The sequence below is a fragment of the Dreissena polymorpha genome, chromosome 2, assembly GCF_020536995.1.
Source record: "Dreissena polymorpha isolate Duluth1 chromosome 2, UMN_Dpol_1.0, whole genome shotgun sequence".
NCBI classification, from domain to species: domain Eukaryota; kingdom Metazoa; phylum Mollusca; class Bivalvia; order Myida; family Dreissenidae; genus Dreissena; species Dreissena polymorpha.
Window position 1 is genome coordinate 65,658,171 of NC_068356.1, and position 21,042 is coordinate 65,679,212.

Sequence of the window (21,042 nt, forward strand, 5' to 3'; positions counted from 1 at the left end):
TCGCACTGTCCGTATGTCCGTCCGTCCGTATCACTTTGCGTTTAGGTTTCAAAAAAATGCTCATAACTTCTATGTCGCTTCAGATGTAACATTCATATTTGATATGCATGTGCATATGTACAAGGCCTTTCCATACGCATGCAAATTTTGACCCCTTTTACCTTGACCTTGAACTTATGGTCCGCGTTAAGGTTTCGAAAAATGCGTTGAGGTTTCGAAAAATGCTCATAATTTCTATCAAAGCGTTTATCGGGGGCATATGTCATCCTATGGAGACAGCTCTTGTTTATTGTATATTATAATATCCTATATTATAATATCCCGATTAGTTGAAAAAACGTTTTCGAATGCGCTCTTGAAATTTATTTATTGTTTCTGCTGACAAAACGATATGATTTTTTTCACAATGCAATTACACCTAAAATCAACTGTAGAAAAATTAATGAGCTTTTGAAAAAATAGCCATATAAATATCAAAGATGCAGCATAATGCGAAGATAAGTTCATGCCTTATAGTGACTTCTATACTCTGCAAAACCTGTGACTTGGTATTACTCCCTCTTTGAGCTGATGTCTTCATTACAGGAGAAACTACAGTATACATTACAGTTGGGGACGCAGAGATTTGACTGGTTTAGCGCATAGCTCATCAGATTCTAACTGCCATATTCAACCTATATTGTTATGAATGTAGTATCAATGTACTAGTCACTTGAACAAACGTGTTTTATAATAAACAGTTAAGTGATGTATACTTATAGACACTTATCTATTGTATACATGTTAACAATAAACTCTAAATTCTGTTATGAATTCCGATATTATTTTTAGCTCAACTGTGCACTCCACAGGGTGAGTATTCAGGTACTGTCCTTTGTCAATGAACAAGGGCCACATGATTTGTATGTATTTCTACTGTGCATAAATATCAGTTCTCCTCTTAAACTGCAATGAGCATTTAGTGTATAAAAACGTTTACTAGTTTACACAATTTGTTGGAAATATTGCGACGATTTTTGTAAAAGTTTTTCATAGTATTACAAATAACTTTTATAAATCGAAGGGATCAAAGAATTAATATTTCATGTGTAATATCGTATAGAAGTCTTCTACACAGTTTGTTTGAATCATGCTCTTGGGGACAAAACTGGCCATGCCCAAATGGTCATATGATTTGTATATACTTTTAAAAATCTAGTAAACCACAAGTTCCAGAGCTTTGATATGTGGTACGTTACATCACATGGTTGTTCTCATCAAATATTGTTCAAATCATACCCCTACGTTCAAAACTGGCCACTTCCCAGGGTCACATGATTGAATTAGTATTATATAATGAAATATCAAATAAATCAGATTGTGATCTTTTACAAAAATATTGAAATAAGGCCTCTGGTTATGAAAAATAATTCGATTTAATATTAAAATATTAATTAATATTAAAATACATCCCGCGCATGTAAAAGTTACAGAGCGAAAACTAAAATACGTGACTTTGACCTTGAATTGTAACCTTGACATATCACCGATGAGCATGAGCTTTGTAAGCGACACATCGATTGATCTTTGGGATTAATATTCCGAAGTTATATTAAAATCCTTCCAAGCATGTTTAATTAACGGAGCGGAAATTAAAACTTATAATCATGGGCATTGTAATACTAAGGTTGACATTTGACCGAGGAGCATGGGAGTTCAACTGTACACATCTTCTTTACAAATCTCTTGCACGACGGTTACATTTCATTCACCTCTGTGTTGGGCTCAATCTCTTGCACGACGGTTACATTACATTCACCTCTGTGTTGGGCTCAGAACGGCATTGTGTCACACCGGTCTTACTGACAATAACGTACACTCTGGATCAGCAGACGATTTATTTCATAAATCAATCTCTGGGTTAATAGTCGCCATCTTTCGAACTACTTTCAAAAGTACAACAACAACAATAACAGTAGAAGACAATTTTAATTGCGAAAAGTTGAAAAGTTGAGTACATGTGTCACGGTTGTTGAGTGGAATAGTGTCATTTTCAACTGTGTACGAAGCATGTGAACTGGTAGTGGAATAACCGAATTGTTGGTGGAAATGGAATTTAGAAATATATCTAATAATTCATCATTTTTCATGTCATGATCGTGTAGAATTATCATCAGCATCATTTCTGTGGAACATTGCAATATTCAAAATACAAGTGTTTCATAGCTATGGTGCTTTTGACATAGTTCACTAACCATCAAGACTGAAATGATTCATGCACACAGTCACAGGTAAAGTAAATAATTAAATTTGTGCAGAATGTTTATTTTTTACAAATTATTATTTAATTTAACCAATTTATTTGAGATAGATTGCACTGAAACTCAAAGTCTAAAGCTTAGTAAGACACTTAAACCAGTTTTCTGAGAAGAAACAATACTTGTTCAGAGTATAGCAGGCTCATGCAGCCTCTGGTTTATTTATTTGGCCTCGGCCTTTAACCTGGGTCGCTTTGATTTCAGGTGTTTAGCCCCCATATCAACAAGGCTTTCTCGACCCTATATGTACTTATTCATATTGTTTAAAGATTTTTAGAACCCTCGCTCAGTGCCAGTGGAGATAAAACAGGGACCTTCTTATAGCTAGATGAATGCATCAAATATGCCAGCAACACTTAATAATCAATAACTTTATAATTGATGATTCTGTTCTTTTAACTACATTACTAATTTACCAAAACAATGTGATACACATTTTTATGCTCCCAAAGGAGGGCATATAGTGATCGCACTGTCCGTCTGTCTATCCGTCACACTTTGCATTTAGGTTTCGAAAAAATGCTCATAACTTCTATGTCGCTTCAGATGTAACATTCATATTTGGTATGCATGTGTATATGGACAAGGCCTTCCCATACACACACAAATTTTGACCCCTTTGACATTGAACTTAGGGTTGGCGTTTAGGTTTTGAAAAATGCTCATAACTTCTATCAAAGCGTTTATCGGGGCGTATGTCATCCTACGGAGACAGCTCTTGTTTTTGCTACTGTCCTCTGCACAAACCATGATATATCTGCATATATGCATCCAACCAAATCAGTAAAACTATTTGTCACTTAATTACAGTAAACTTATTGCATGTTAACTTTTCAACAATATATATATATATATATAACAGATCTTGAAAAATACACACATCAAACTTCAAATTGGTTTAGTAAATTATAGGCTTTAATTGGTATTGTGACATTGACAACACTTATGCATGCGACTATACAATTATACAACTATGGAACACATTATTTATGAGAAATTCCAATACATCAACATAACGTCTCAGATTTAAGGCAGATAATCTAGTGCTTTTTTGCTGCCATTTTTACTATTACACATTTTTTCATTTTATGTTATGATGCATTGATCTTGTTTCTAAATGAACCAAGCAATCATGTTAAACTTTTGAAGAAAGATGTTGTCTGATAAATATTGAAAATATAATCACTACAAAGTGAACAAAATTCAGTTGAATACTGTGACCAACGAAGATTTGCCAAAGAGCAATTCAGATCATGATTTAAATTAAATACAAGTAATATGAATGTCTGCCTATTGGATCCCAGTTATGACTTATTTGTCAAATCTGCGCATTAATTTGCCCTTGGGCATGTAGAATTGGGGACTAAATACCATCAAGTCATGTAAAAAGGAGCAGGGTATAGCACGCTGCTATTGATCTCTTGAGCTTTCACATGAATTTTACGGGTAATTTTCATACAACAAATGATATTATATAGTGTAATGATAAAGCATTATGAGCACAAATTATATCTCTAACTAGTGGTGCAAAAATCAATTAAGTGTCACATTTCAAAAGAAAATTTATATAAAAAGGTATTATTAATTGTTAAAACGTTATAAAAAGGTTATTTCAATTCACTAAAGCATTTAATTACAAGAAGAAATGCATTTTATGTCCATTACAATACATGTAACAGTATTGGCATTGTATTTATCTGCATTTGATGTGCATTTAATACACTTAAAAATGCAGACCAGACACACTTCTAACAGAAACAAATGTATTTTTTTCTGCATTTTTCCAGCATTAATACTATTCAAGTGTATTTTTTATCATCCCAAATACACTTTACCAGGAAAAAGGTATGTTAAAATGCATTTTTAGTTTGTTTTAAGTATATTTTCAAAGGCATTAAGACACTCTTTGCAAAAAATGTTGAACAAATACTTGCACATATTTAATATACTAAAGTGAAGTAATAATTAAAGTTTTGTATGAGCATCAAAACAGTGTCAAATTCATACCAGTGCCTATTTAGTAGCAGTAGGCCTTATAGGGTCTACTTGTGGTAGAAATAATGCATTTTGTATAATACAACATACATATATTAAAAAATTTAGCTGCCCATACAGTTCAATACAATGTTCAATTAACTACACTATGCAAAGTTGAAATATGACATCAAGCTTGGAATAATCTTTTCAATAATGTATAATATGCTGTTTAAATTTATAAGTGAAATAGACACTTGCATATAAAAACTGATTTTACATCAAAACTAAATGTTTAATTTGATTTTTAGCGCCACTGGCCAAAGGTCCTGTGTCCATCGTGCGTCCGTGCATTAACGTTTCCTTTAAACATCTTCTCCTAAACTACTGGTCCAATTCTGATGAAATTTCTTAGGAATGTTCCTGTGTGAACCTCTTTCGAATTTGTTCAAATTATGCCCCTGGGGTCAAATTTGACTTTGCCCCGGTGTCACAAAATTGAAAATTTGCTTATATAAGGCCTATTTTGTGAAAACTTTCAAAATCTCCCGTCCATAACCATTGGGCCTAGGGCTATCAAATTTGGTATGTAGAGACATCTAATAGTCCTCTACCAAATTTGTTCAAATTATGCCCCTGGGGTCAAATTTGACCCTGCCCCGGGGGTCACAAAATTGAACATATGCTTATATCGGGTATATTTTGTGAAAACTTTACAAATCTTCTCGTCCATAACCATTGGGCCTAGGGCTACCAAATTCGGTATATAGTGGCATCTTATAGTCCTCTACCAAGTTTTTTCAAATTATGCCCCTGGGATCAAGTTTGACCCTGCCCCGAGGATCACAAAATTGAACATATGCTTAAATAAGGCCTATGTTGTGAAAACTTCAAAAATCTTCTTGTCCATAACCATCCGGCCTAGGGCTATCAAATTTGGTATATAGTGACATCTAATAGTCCTCTACCAAATTTGTTCAAATTTAATCCCTAGGGTCAAATTTGACCCTGCCCCGGGGGTCACAAAATTGAACATATGCTTATATGATGCCTATTTTGTGAAAACTTAAAAAAAATTCTTGTCCATAACCATTAGGCCTAGGGCTACACAATTTGGTATGTTCTGACATTGTATAGTCCTCTACTTAGTTTGTTCAAATTATGCCCCAGGGATCAAATTTGACCCTGCCCCGGGGGCCACAAAATCAATTATATGCTAATAAAGTGCCTATTTTGTGAAAATTTTAAAACTCTTCTTGTCCTTAACCATAAGGCATAGGGCTACCAAATTTGGTATGTAGTGACATGTAATAGTTCTCTACCAAGTTTGTTCAAATTATGCCCCTTGGGTCAAATTTGACCCTGCCCGGGGTCACAAAACTGAACATACGCTGATATGGGGCCTATTTTGTGAAAACTTTAAAAATCTTTTTGTCCATAACCATTGGGCCTAGGGCTACCAAATTTGGTATGTAGTGACATCTAATAAACCTCTACCAAATTTGTTCAAATAATGCCTCTGGGGTCAACTTTGATCCTGCCCCAGGAGGTCACAAAACTGAATAAACGCTTTTAAAGCGCCTATTTTGTGAAATCTTTAAAAATCTTCTTGTCGAAAACCATTCGGACTTTGGCTACCAAATTTGGTATGCAATAACATCGTATAGTCCTCTACCAAGTTTATTCAAATTATGCCCTTTGGGTCAAATTTGATCCACAGCGGGTCACAAAATTGAACGTGAGATATAGTAGTCCTCTACAAAGTTTGCTCAAATTATACCCCTTGGGTTAAATTTGACCCAGCCCAGAAGGTCACAAAAGTGTACATGTGCTTATATAGGGCCTATATTTAAGTATTTGCACATGCAGAGAAATTTGTTTCAGCCTTTTTTTCAGCAGTGGAGCGATACAGGGCCATCATGGCCCTCTTGTTTAAATACTCAAAAAATGAAACCGTGTTCATGCTTGCATGAACACAGTTTATAAATGCTGTCAGAATAATAAAATATGTAATTACTATAAATACAAATGCCAGGGAAAAGTGCTTTTTGTACTAAAAAATTCGAATGAATATTACAATAATACATTCTGAATACTTTGGTATATAATTAACAGTTTTTTCTGAGAAAATCACTAAATTTTATATATTTATTCAAATTCACATAAATCATATTTCAAAAACACATAATTACTTCAAATCCTTTCACACAATACTGAAAAAAATGAAAAAAATATATGTGTATATATATATATATATATATATATATATATATATATATATATATATATATATATATATATATATACTTGTAAAACTAAAAATTAAATATGTACGTTTCTATTACATCATTTAGGACTTTTATTTTCAGACAAAGTAGAGTGAAGCTTAAAACAGTATCCAATTGTAACAGTCAATTTTGGGAAAATCAACCTTATAATTATTTTCTGTGTTGGTCAATGTCATAATTGGTATAAACTGTATATTGAACTGGAAGTTTTCTTTATTTTAAATGATAACATTTGGTTGGTCTGCCATAATTGTCACAATCAAGTGGTCTTTTTACACTGTAGTTTTCTCACTGACTATGGGTTTGTTCTGAGAATGAGCCACACAAAGTATCGTTGGGGAGATGAGTTGTCAATTTTGTGTTTATCAGTCTTTCATAATCCAGTATACCTGTAAAAAGTGAATTTGTAACTAATAATCACACAATATACACAATTAAAATTGTATGCAATTAGATTTATTTAGTACTGCACTTTAATCATTTTCCAAAAATATGTAGCAACATTATATTATATAATGCTGCAATACTAAAGTAATTTACTAATTAAAGGTCGCTGATGTGTAATGGATGTGGTGTCCACCTAATGATCTGGCGGTCACTGGTTTGATCCCCAGTGTGGGAGCATTCTTAAGAAATCTCCAAGAGACACCCAAGTACTGGTTCTAGGCCCAGGAAACGAACTCAAGAGCATTTCACATACATGTATGTAGTTAGTACTTTAAATTTAATCGAACTAAAAATTGGATAAAAATTAAAAACTGAAACCCTTATTAATACATTTTATTTTGAATCAAGCAAATGCGGAAATTCATTAAAAATAATGAGAAAAATTTAACAATTCTACTTTAAAGTAATCATGATAATTTAGATTTTTTTCAGAATATTTAATGATGATAATGATACAATTATATATTACCTAAATGATAAAAATAAAACATGTAATGTTAATTTATGAAATAAAAAACGTTTTAATTTTATCAATATCATGGTAATTACAACTAGATACAGGCAATTAGATCAGAAACGTGCATTAATTATATTAATGATCAACCCAGACATTTGTAGTGATTTATGGTCACTATTTTGATTAACGTTCTATACATGACCTGTCATAAAAGGTATTGTTTAGCCAGTACTACAATCGGCAATGATAGTCTGCATTGCATACATTTTCCATTGTCTATTATCGATTCACTTCAAACTGAACAAATATTTAATGTTTACATCGCGAAACGTATGCATCTAGTTTCACTTTCGGTTTGGTTGGTTTTGTAAACACCGTAATTTCATCTTAAAAATTGGATGATAGGGTGATTAAATAATAATGGAAAAGTAAATCACTTGGATAATAGGTCAAAATGCAACACAAATGAACGTTAATAGTGCTCTTAATATCAAAGTTTCGGTAAAAAGTTTGGCGCTAGTTCAACGCGCATCGTATACAGCCTCATAACAATAGACTGACAACCTTTTGGGTAGTAAAGTAGTAATACAAGGCAATATGGCGACCGTTAGCCACGAGGCCTATCTTACGGAGGAATCCGAGATAGCCGATGTATCACGATTGAATAACGTAGTGACGTCACCATTTATGTATAGAATGCTCAGAACGGACTATTGTTATGAAAGCGTCTTATTTATGTCATGATCATTCCAAGCGTTCATCATTGAGGTTACAGAATACTAAACAATCTCTTGCACGACGGTTACATTGCATTCACTGCATTAAAGAAAACCATCTCATACCATGATATCTTATATCAGTCTTAATTCATTATTATAAAATTGATATGTTTTTTTTATGTTAAAAAACCAACATACATACACACGTCGAAGCAATTCCTAGCGTCACTCAAAAAAAAATATGTTCAATTGTTTACATTTGTGAAGTGCGTGGAATGATTCCATCTGTCTGTGTAAATGGGCAATAAATTAGTTCCAAAAAGTTGCATTAAAACTCGCATGTTTTTGCACGATTAATCGTACATGTAAAAGTCATATTTCTAAATTTAATGCATGTGATCTTAAATATCCAATCAAATAAACGTTGAATGCGTTTGTTCGGTTTTATCTATTTTATAGACAAAATGGAGGGCTGAGCCTTTCGCAGAGTTGTATGTGAGAGCAAGGAACGACAACTCTGCGTGGAGATTGTGTTGGGCTCAGAACGGACTATTGTTATGAAAGCGTCTCATTTATGTCATGATCATTCCAAGCGTTCATCATTGAGGTTACAGAATTGAACAATCTCTTGTACGACGGTTACATTGCATTCACTGCATTAAAGAAAGCCATCTCATACCATGATATCTTATATCAGTCTTAATTCATTATTATAAAATTGATATGTTTTTTATGTTAAGAAACCAACATACATACACACGTCGAAGCAATTCCTAACGTCACTCATAAAAATATGTTCAATTGTTTACATTTGTGAAGTGCGTGGAATGATTCCATCTGCGTAAATGGGCAATAATTTAGTTCCAAAAAGTTGCATTAAAACTCGCAAGTTTTTGCACGATTTATCGTACATTTAAAAGTCATATTTCTTAATTTAATGCATGCGATCTTAAATATCCAATCAAATATACATTGAATGCGTTTGTTCGGTTTTACCTATTTTATAGACAAAATGGCGTGCTGAGCCTTTCGCTGAGTTGTTTGTGAGAGCAAGGAACGACGACTCTGCGTGGAGATTGCTTCTTTACACGGGTAGTAAGGTTACAATATACCAAAAGATTTCATACACAAATATAATGTAAAAGCAATAACTTCAACAAAAAATAAAGTCAAACTTTTGCGCATAGAGACCCCCATAACCATACCTTTTCTTAAAGAGCATTCCAAGCCGAAATGATTTAGAAAATAAAAAAGGGGGGTCATACGTTTTGCAAGAAAGAACTCGATGCGAATCCGCGGTCACTGTTTTACAGCCATCAATTTACCATGTTCGTACCAGTAGATGAGGGTTTCCCGCCATATGTCAAAGTCTCATGTAGTCTTTAACCTTCAAGCAAATGAGTGAATTTCTGTTAAACGTCAATGTTTTCTCTACCACATGCACAAAGAAACATTCTAAAATAAAGTCATGGTAAGTGCCCACACAGAAAATTGTGTCTTCTTATAAATGATGTTCAGGTTTTTAAGAGTATAGCATTGCACTCCCAAAAGATTTAGTATATTGTAACCTAGTAATAATCCAACGTTACAATTAGGTCTTTTCGTAATTAAGTAGTTGTCTCCCATTCGGGTAGGTATCACGAGTATCCCGTGTAAAACGCGGTCCGTCTAACATGCGAATTGACTCATATCCGCGGATTGACCGAAAAGTGCGGATATGGACGAATACAGGCAATATCGACACTTTGTCTGCAATGTTTAATTAAAAAAACACAATATGGGTTAAATATGTTTGTATTGTCTCAAAATATTACAATTTAATAGACATTATCATTTTTCCAACTCTTAATTCATATCCGCGAACATGACGAAGTGCCAGAAGATTGTTTTAGGGCTACACACCACAAACAATATAACCATGCCGACACCGCATATGTTTGTTGTATAAGTTAACATAATGTTTATATAATATACTAAATGTATTATTATTCTTGATGTCGTCTCAAAACTTTAGTATTTAGATAAACAATATGCTTTAGAAAATATTAAAATATTTTTGGGCCGATTATCGCCAGACCACAAGTAATTAATGATGTTACTTTTCCCTGGTTATATTTTTATTTGAATTCAAAATGTTTATTTAAATATACTGAATGTTATAAATGCAGTAAATATTGTCTAAAATGTTACTGTTTCAAGTGGCATTTTTCATTTGAAAATAAATGATGATTTCAAATGCGCGAATATGATAAAATCGACGAATGTGTTTTAAACAGTGAAAATAAACAGTGAAAAATATCGATAGTTTTCACTTTTTACTGTGAAATGACGACATTATTTTTACGAAATGACGTCATTATCCTACCGAAAACAATATGTCCTGATTTTCGTAATTCCGTCTTAAAAGAGTTGTCGTTCGTGCGGGTAGGTATACCTACTTCCGGTGTTAAGAAAAACAATTGGGAAATACTACTGTTCCATCGTCAAATGTCATAATTGTAGCGGTATAATAGGTAAATTTTCAACAAAAATAACATTACATAAATTGCCTAAAGACTCATTACAAGAAAAGCTTGGATGACAGCAATAAGCCGGAAAAATTGATTTCCAACGGCGTATACTCAAGTCTGTTCCGACCACTTTCGAGACGGAAGCGGTCCAAACTCTGTTGACCGAAACAAAATTCCTACTGAAAATTTACCTCAGCGCAAAGTAGTAACAAAACATGAAAGAAAGCAGTGTATATTAAGACAGCCACTTCCAGAAAATATCCCTGTCATCTCTGCCCTACATTTCCATTCGTAAGTACCAGACATGTAGCATGTTTTGTAGTCATAATCCAAATTGTCCACATCATGTTCATATAACCATTATAGTTGCACTGTTATTGAAAAGCAATGCATGCCCCGCTAAAATATTATATTTTTCGTTAATATTATGTTTTATAAGTGAATGTAACAGCTGTAATATTATTCTTAAACATATAGGCTTCGTATTTAACTTTTCGGGATATAGGATATGAACTGTTGAAATATTAACGAAAAATCTAAAAAATTTGCGGGACATGCATTGCTTTTCAATAGCAGCGCTAATATAATGGTTATAATCATTCTTGAAACATTTAAATGTAGCACTACGATATCCTTTGTTCATTTGAATAAATACAATAACGTGCATATTTTTACGTACCAATAAACTATAATATAAAGTAACAAACAAATATAAGATATTTTACCTTGCATATTCAATACATATTGTGTATTATTCATTGAACATTGACATGAACATTGCAGAAAAAGTGTCGATATTGCTTATATTCGTCCATATCCGCACTTTTCGGTCATATCCGCGGATATAAATCATACACGCATTTTAGACGGACCGCTTTTTACTCGGGATACTCGTGATACCTACCCAAATGGGAGACAACTTCTAAATTACGAAAATCCCGAATAAGATCCTCCAAGGTACGTAAGTGAAAGTAATTTACCAGATAACATATCCGTACCTACGGACTCAAAGCTCAACAAGTACCAACCCACTCACGGACTATTACACGTATATGATTTCCGTAGTAAAGCAAAATTTGTATTGTAACGGCAGTGGTATCCAGTGGTTTTAAACTGGAAATGAAGTCATAATCATCCTTTAAACGATTCAAATATACATTAAAGGTGCTTTGTATATTTTGATTCTACTAAAGAATATACATATGCAATGGGTTGTCATAAACTTGCCCCTTCATTCTTTAATGCTTCTGCATAACAGCATGGCGATTAGTTTGCTTGGTATCACCTTTTTATAGTTAAGGCTTTATGATACGCGCACTAAGTGTTGCTTTCACGTCATTCACCTCTCTTCGCGCCCATCATAGATGTAACAATGACGTTTCATGGGTGTTACAGTAGTGCAATTCTGATTCACGTGATGCGCTTAAAGGGGCCGTCCAACAGATTTTGGCATGTATTAAAGCTTTTCATTAACTGCTTTAAATGCTTGATATTGATACATTTAAACATTTGAACTAAAAATCTCCAGTAAAAAATAAGAATACAATTTTTAAAAAGAAGAAAAAACGTTAACCTCCACAGGGCTCGAACCACTGACCCATAGAGTCATGGAAGCTTGGAGTAAAATTTCTCCCGACTTTACCACTCGGCCATCCACGCTCATGTCAAATGCGGAGGTATTTTTGACGATGCTGCAAAGCATCGTCTAAGTTATCATACCAGTGAAAAAAAAATCACAATGGCGACCTATGTAAAAGACCGAGCCAGTCCGATTGAGATAGCTCGATTTTTCTAATCGGCATACCTCGCTGATTATCATTGATTAAGGTAAATATTAATAGAACAGCATATCCTGGGGAAACAGATTCAATAAGTGTATCAGAACGTTAATTTTAAATTAGTAATTTTACATCCATTTTATTTTCATGGACCAATGAAACAACTATATATTTTCTCTAATTTGTTTGATATTTGTTCTCGATTTTGTAAATAAATTGAGAATGAAAACATGTAAAATTAACTTTTAACGTGATAACAAAACTAAAGAATGCGAACAATTTCGAACCTGCAAATTGTAAACGCTGCACTGCTATGATATATATAGATAAAAAAAAAACATTGCTTTGCGTAGTTCGTCTTTCGCATGAGACGTTAAACCGAGGTGCAGTGTACTAGGTGCTATACACCGGGCACTAAAAGACCCAGGGTCACCTCTGGAACGGGGTGTCTCCTGTATCTTGCACTATCCCCCGTAACCAACTAACAAGTCTTTCTAGGGGCGATGGCCATATGGGAGACAATCCCGGTGCACTCGATAAAAACAAAAACAACACAACGCTTTGCGTAGTTGTCCGTCCGGCTAGCGCAGTGGTAATGACGTTCGCTTTTTCACCTTTACGACACCGGTTCGATACCTCCTCCCGGCGTAATGTTATATTTGGTCTGTTTTGTAATTACCATTCCGGACAGGTGTTTTTTCCCCGGATAATCCTATCCCCCCGCAGCATAAGACCATATAAAAAATTAAAAAGTATTTCAGTACAAAACAAATAGCTGGAAATTGCAGCTATCATTCAAAATTCGTCCCGACTGTCGTTAATCTAATCTTATTAGGTAGGAGTGCTAGACACACTCCGGGTCCCAACATTATGCAGCCTCAGCGCAGAGGTAACTCATTACCTTGGAAAAACACAAATACGCACACTGGGTGCAGCCTAGGCGCGTATAGACTCAAACAAGGCAACAAACTCAAGTACGGGCACAATCATTTTAAATTTACATATTGAATACGATATTCTAACAGAAATTACACAACCACCTAAGTGTACATACCATGTTTCATATTTCGTTCGATTGTTAGATTTCAGCATATACATGTATAAGGTCATATCGCTTTGATGAGTTAACTTATCCATATGTTCCTGGGCGAACTCGGATAGTCAAGAGCTCTTACGATTGAGCTCACCTGGTCCGGCTATGTGCTCATACCTACTTTCGAGAATCATCGTGAAGTTATTGCCATACTTAATGAACAAGAATGTGACCCGATTCCCAGTTTCGCTCAATGGGTCAAGTTACCCATGGGTACTACTTCCCCGTACCCCTAAAAAAAATCGTACCAAAAATGTTTCGTACCCAAATTTTTTTCGTACCAAATTTTTTATCGTACCCAATATTCGTATCAACATACACAATTGTGGTGATATAGATAAACTTAAATTGATGTTTTATATCCATCCTCTTCAAAAGCATCGTCACACCAGTATTATCAGTACTTTGATTTAGCTATATAAGCAATCATCGTAGTTTCCCAAAATATCGATGGGCGTCGAACGACGCTTTAATCTGTTGGACAGTCCCTTTAACAGCTAATACCGAGAGGGTAACGGTCATCATGTGACAAACATCTTTGACAACGTCCATGCCGAGTCAGGTATTTTTCACCGCTTCGGGCGCTGTAAGTCTTTTAATTCTCCTTTTTTAACTCTGCATTTTGCCCTTACATGGCCCCAAATGATCTACGCTCCACGTTAACGCGAAGTATTCATCAGTTTCACTGATTTTGTCCCATTTATAACTTGTATATCATGAATTTTTAATGTTATATTTATTCGGAAATGTTAAGCTAGGTATTTGTAATTTTTTGTTTGTTGACACATTTACGTTGATGTATACCTTATAGAACCGCTGAGACTTTTAGTGTAGCATAAGATAATATAAATCTTTGGTTAAATTATGTCTTTTAATGTCTTCGTATCTTAATATTAATTTCAATCAGCTTAATAATTGCGTGCGTGCATAAATCAAAACTAATTTTCCAGACAGATCATTCACTGATTACATGCAGGCAAATGATATGCAATGCTCATAATTGCAGCGAAATGTGTAAATTGCAGGGGTCAAAAGACTGAAACTCACTTGCTAACGACTTTTTGGTTTCATCTTAAAATTTTACAAACAAAATATGTCGTAAATACAGGTATCTCTCTTGGTATAAATTTTATTTCGCCACAAATTGTCGGCAGTTCAACATTTATGTTAGCTCTCCTAAAACGAGCCTTTTGAAGGCATTCTTAAATTATAGCTGGATTGTAACGAAGTGAAACAAACATAACATATATCAACCATAATTCGTAATTTTTACATTGCGAAAACGCATGCAACAAACATTCATAAATAGGTTTTCACATGAGCTTATTTAAATGTCAACCAGCGTCTGTCTATGATTAGCCGCTAGCATCTTAGCATGTAAATTATGTAGTTATATTCAGAACTTACATGTTAAATAAAGTACATGGTAATTATTGCTATACCAAAAACACTTCACAGCATTTGTTTAAAATAAAAGTCAAATTACACAATAAATAAAACACTGTAACCAAAAAATTAATGTACACACTTAGTAATGTTATCTTTGGCGCTACTGTGGATAAATTATTAATGTATCATACACCTTTAATGGTCCCTTTTCGCAGATATTGGCATGTTTTGAATTTTGTCATAATATGCGTTATATTGATAAATGTAAGCATTGGACCTTAAAAGCTCCAGTAAAAAAAAAGAATAAAATTAAAGAAAGAAAAAAAAAGCAACCATCAACAGGGCTCGAACCACTGACCCTTGGAGTAAAAGTCTATCGCTTAGTCCACTCGGCCATCCGTGCTCATGCATTTAGTGATGTATTTTATACTTTATATAAGCAATCATCGTAGTATCACAAAATATAACGACATCAACAGAACTCTCCAAATTTTTAAATCGTTTCGCGTTGCAACGCTTTATAATTTTTAGGTTTTTAAATCGTCAAAAGATGCATATAATGGATATTTTAGAGCATGGTAAATGTTCAGTATTACTGTTTCCTCTCAAATATCATAACTTTAAGAAAATTTGCAAATCTAAAAAAAATGTAAAATTTTGTTAACTTACCAAAACGTGAAAAGGCCCCTTTGATTCATGCATAAAGAAACAAGTATAATACAGTAAGCAGTTTGATGGAAACACTGTCGCATTAGCAGCATAAAAAATTATATATCGAACATTAAACCAACATTGAACATTTAACTAATATAACTAATGCCCTGCTTTACCATATATAAAGCGCAGTTTTTACCCCCGAAATTTATAAGTTTGCGCTCGTCATACTGATACAAAATTGTTCTAGTTGCTGATTTGCGAAAAACAAATTATGCTATTGTAAATTTGCATAGTGGACGCCATGTTTGTTTTTCCACAATATAAGACGACCCATTATATTGCTGGCTGGCAACTGTCGACATTCCAAATAGCAGGTAAGCGAGGGTGTGAACAAGGTAACAGCAATAAAACAAAATCAAAGTACTGGCAGTACTGGTGTGACGATGCTTTTGAAGAGGATGGATATAAAATATCAATTTAAGAATATCTATATCACCACAATTGTGTATGTTGATACGAACATTTGGGTACGATAAAAAATTTGCGTACGAAACATTTTTGGTACTAAAAAAAGTTTAGGGGTACGGGAAAGTAGTACCCGTGGGTAACTTGACCCATTGAACGAAACTGGGAGGCGGGTCACATTCTTGTTCATTAAGTATGGCAATACATTCATGATGATTCTCGAAAGTAGGTATGAGCACATAGCCGGACCATGTGAGCTCAATCGTTTGAGCACTTGACTATCCGAGTACGCCCACGAACATATGGTTAAGTTAACTAATAGCGTAATGACCTTATACATGTATATGCTGAAATCTAACAATCGAACGAAATATCAAACATGGTGTGTACACTTAGGTGGTTGTGTAATTTCTGTTAGAATATCGTATTCAATATGTAAATTTTAAATGATTGTGCCCGCACTTGAGTTTGTTGCCTTGTTTGAGTCTATTCGCGCCTAGGCTGCACCCAGTGTGTTTCAAAAAGTTTATTGTCTAGTCCATGACATGTACAATATAATAATACATACAATAACACAATTTACAAACATGCATGGCCAATCTTATAGATTTGTAAAAGACATTTAAGTGTGTATTATTACACTTAAAACTATTGCTTTTTTCTTTTCTTTTTTACAAATACATGTTTCATAAACATACATCATAAAAAAAACATATTGCCACTGTTAACCTTATGTTAAACACCTGTAATAAAATAATGAAGTTGGTAAAACACTGGTGATTGTAAAACTGGGTACTAATGCGCATAGTTAAAATGATGTAAAAAAAGCGACTACCTAAGTGAACTGGTTTACAGCGGCATTCTGTATTTTAATAAAACAGTTATTTAAGATGGTTAAAAAATAAGAAACATTTGTGTTATAAACCACTAGTTACATTAAAACCTTAAGAACTATAATTGAGCGTTAAAGAGAATTTATCATCTTTAATCCTATATAATAGATTTTATACACAAAGACGCTCAATATACCATCAACTTATGACTAGAATTTCTTACTATACACAAGTACATTATATGACAAAGATAATAAATATACTATCGCTGCTATTTACATAAAATAAGCAACACTACTACTTATTTACACATGTAGAACTGTCTTCTTTGTAAAATTAAAAAGGAGGTTTGGCTAAAATTCTTGTTAATCCTTCATTGATAAAAAGGGATTTCAGCTTATCGCTATTCGACATGTTCGTAAAATTTGGAGTAGAAACAACAGCTTTTTCCACAAGATTTTATCTGATATCATTATACATGCTACATTCTAATAATACATGACATTCATTTTCAATTGTATTATCTCTACAAAATGGGCAGAAGCGTCTGTCAGCCGGCAGTCCTTCATACCTGCCTGTCTCGAGGCGAATCGGAGCAACACCACATCTAAATTTACACAGGGCCGATCTATGACTCTTAGGGATTATTAACTTGCAATATTTCTCAACATCAAAGTTCTGCTTAAATGTACAGTAGCTTCTAAGCTTATTTCCATTTGTGTTTTTCCAAGGTAATGAGTTACCTCCGCGCTGAGGCTGCATAATGTTGGGACCCGGATTGTGTCCAGCACTCTTACCTAATAAGATTAGATTGACGACAGTTGGGACGAATTTTGAATGATAGCTGCAATTTCCAGCTATTTGTTTTGTACTGAAATACTTTTTAATTTTAATATGGTCAAATGCTGCGGGGGATGAGATTTTCCGGAAAAAAACAACTGTCAGGAATGGTGACCACAAAACATACAAAATATAACATTGCGCCGGGAGCGGGAATCGAACCGGTGTCGTAAAGGTGAAAAAGCGAACGTCCTTACCACTGCGCTAGCGGGACGGACAATTACGCAAAAAAAGTTGTTTTATCTATATATATCATAGCAGTGCAGCGTTTACAATTTGCAGGTTCGAAATCGTTCACATTCGTTAGTTTTGTGATCACGTAAAAAGTTAATTTTACATGTTTTTATTCGCAATTTATTTACTAAATCGAGAACAAATATCAAACAAAATAAAGAAAATATATAGTTGTTTCATTGGTCCATAAAAATAAAATGGATGTAAAATTACTAATTTGAAATTAGCGCTCTGATACACTTATTGAATCTGTTTCCCCAGGATATGCTGTTCTATTAATATTTACCTTTATCAACACGAACGACAACTCTGCTAGGAGAATGTTATCAATGAAAATCAACGAGCAATCTCCTACGTAGTGGCGAATGCCAAGGGAAGTAACTGAAAAATCGAGTTATCTCAATCGGACTGGCTCGGTCTTTTACATAGGTCGCCATTGTGAAGAATTTTTTTACTGGTTATCAAACCTTGGACGCTGCTGTTCCAGCATCGTCAAAAAGGAGAATAAAATTTGTAAAACAAGTTTTTGTCTGTGGTTTTCTTGCCATATTTTTCAATGGACCGGAACCATTTTTGCACTCGACGAAAATATAATAAGAACACATTTTCTCACCAAGTGTAAGGCTGATTGACATAAAAATGTGAATTCTATAGTGTTAACAAACTTCTTTATTTAGTAAGCCCTGGTAACCTCAAGTTTACCTCAGATGATCAAATTTCGACCTCGACTTAGATATCATGAGGGCAAATATTCTGACCAAGTTTCATGAAAATTTGACTCTAAATAGGAGTAATAGTGTCAACAAGCTTTCAAAATATAAAACAGAAAACTTTGACTTTCAGCCATATAAGAAAAACTGCCCCGCCAGCTGGCGGCCATGATTTTCAACGTACAAAAAAAAAACATTGTTAAACTTGGCCGAGATATGATAAGAAAAAAAGGCAAGTCGTATAATAATTGGACAATACATGTTTTTTCAACTTACCGGAACAATTTTGAAATCAGCCGATAGATATCAGACCATAGAAACAATATATTGTGGCCAATTTTAATTAAAATTTGACAATACATGTGACTCATAGAGTGACCTCATATTTTTTTGTATTAGAATGTTCAATTGGGACAAATGTTCTTACCAAGTTTCATAAAGGTTGGACAATTAATGTGGCTCCTAGAGTTCAAACGATAAATATTGCGACGCACGATTCACGACTCCCGACGAAAGAAGGCGATCACAACAGTTCAACGTTCTACTCAGGAGGCCTTTGGAAACCTAGGGGCACAACCTCAGGAAAAGTAAACATTTCTCACTTATCATTCTGAAAAAAATAAATATCAAGTAACGATCAGCGATATAAAAGAATGAGCGAAAGCGGCCTAAGCGGCAAAGCAGGAGGACGTATTTGGTCATGTGATGCTGTAGTTAGAAGAACTATTAAAAACGATAACAAATACACATAATATGGGTCCTTGATTACTTTTGCAACAGGGTCGATGTTTATTAACCAATACATCAGTTTTATTTGTTACGTTCATTCAGCGCTCTCACATAAACATAGATCTATCACGAAAAGCCTCGTATTTATTTGGGCGGGTCTTAATGCTTAGAGTTGTATAGTTATAATGCATTTAATTTTAAATGAAAATAAGAAATAGAACATTTTATCAAACATTTAGTTCGTGGTTATTCACTGACAGTATGTGTAGCAAGAAATAAACTGAAAGTCAGTCGCATTGTTGCCAGACAAAATTAAGGTCTTCATAAGGCGCGACGTATGATTAGTGTCAGCATTAGTGCAAAAAGACTTGTAAAAATGTGTGTTATTTCATTTATAATTGTCGTTTAAAACTTGAGTGGATATCATTTTACTTATTCCACGGTATGTGTTATAAATGTATTTCCGTAGTACATACATCACGGAAAAAGTAATATGTGCGAAATCCAAACCGATTATAATGTATAAAATACACTTGTTTATTTAGCAGTTAACATATATTTGCTATGGCAAAATCTGGTGATTTTTAAAAGACTCAAACGGCATAATTATAAGCATGTTCGATATTGTTTGGTTTGCGCAGTCTTACGTACCAGGTACTAGGCTATATTATAAACCAGGGAAACCGTTACGTGAATCTCATATTAATGGCAACAACTTTAAAAACTGGTGCCATCTGGACTGCCCTATAAAAGACAAAACTTGATTTAGGCTGGGATTTGTGCATTTCTTTGCGTCTTTTGGCCTATCTTCAGCATGGGTAATATTCTTCTTAGTATTCCGGTCGCATGTATGGTGGTCAATGTAAATATCTAAGAATTATCGATTTTTGTACCCGCAACAATGAGTGCACGTTTATTTATAAATATATCCTTAATAAAATATGACATTATATTATTTATTTAAGGGATCTTTTCACGTTTTGGTAAATTGGCAAAATTAAAAAAAATTGTTTCAGATTCGCAAATTTTCGTTTTAGTTCTGATAATTGTGAGGAAACAGTAGTACTGAACATTTACCATGGTCTAATATAGCCATTATATGCATCTTTTGACGATTTAAAAACCTGAAAATTAAAAAGCGTTGCAACGCGAAACGATTGAATAATTTGGAGAGTTATGTTGTTGTCGTTTAATTTTGTGAAACTACGAATATTGCTTATATAGAGTATAAAATACGGCGTTCGTACATACTTGGCAGGATGGCCGAGCGGTCTAATTGGTTTTTACTCCAGGACTCCGGGGGTGACTGGTTCGAGCCCTGATGCGGTCTATTTTTTTTTCCTTTTTTTAAATTGTATTCTCGATTTTTTACTGAAGCTTTTTAGATCCAATGTTTACATTTATCAATATAAAGCATTTATTGACAAACTTCAAAACATGCCAAAATATGTGAAAAAGTCCCTTTCATTAGGCATGTATGTATAGTATATTTTTTAACAAAGCTGTGACAATTTAGTCGAACAAGTACACTTAAAATGAGCTGAAATGTAAAATTGAGTGCCAAATTGTCTGTGTGGTAGGTAACCCTATAGAATTCAATCGATTAAGTTGGAGGGGAAAAT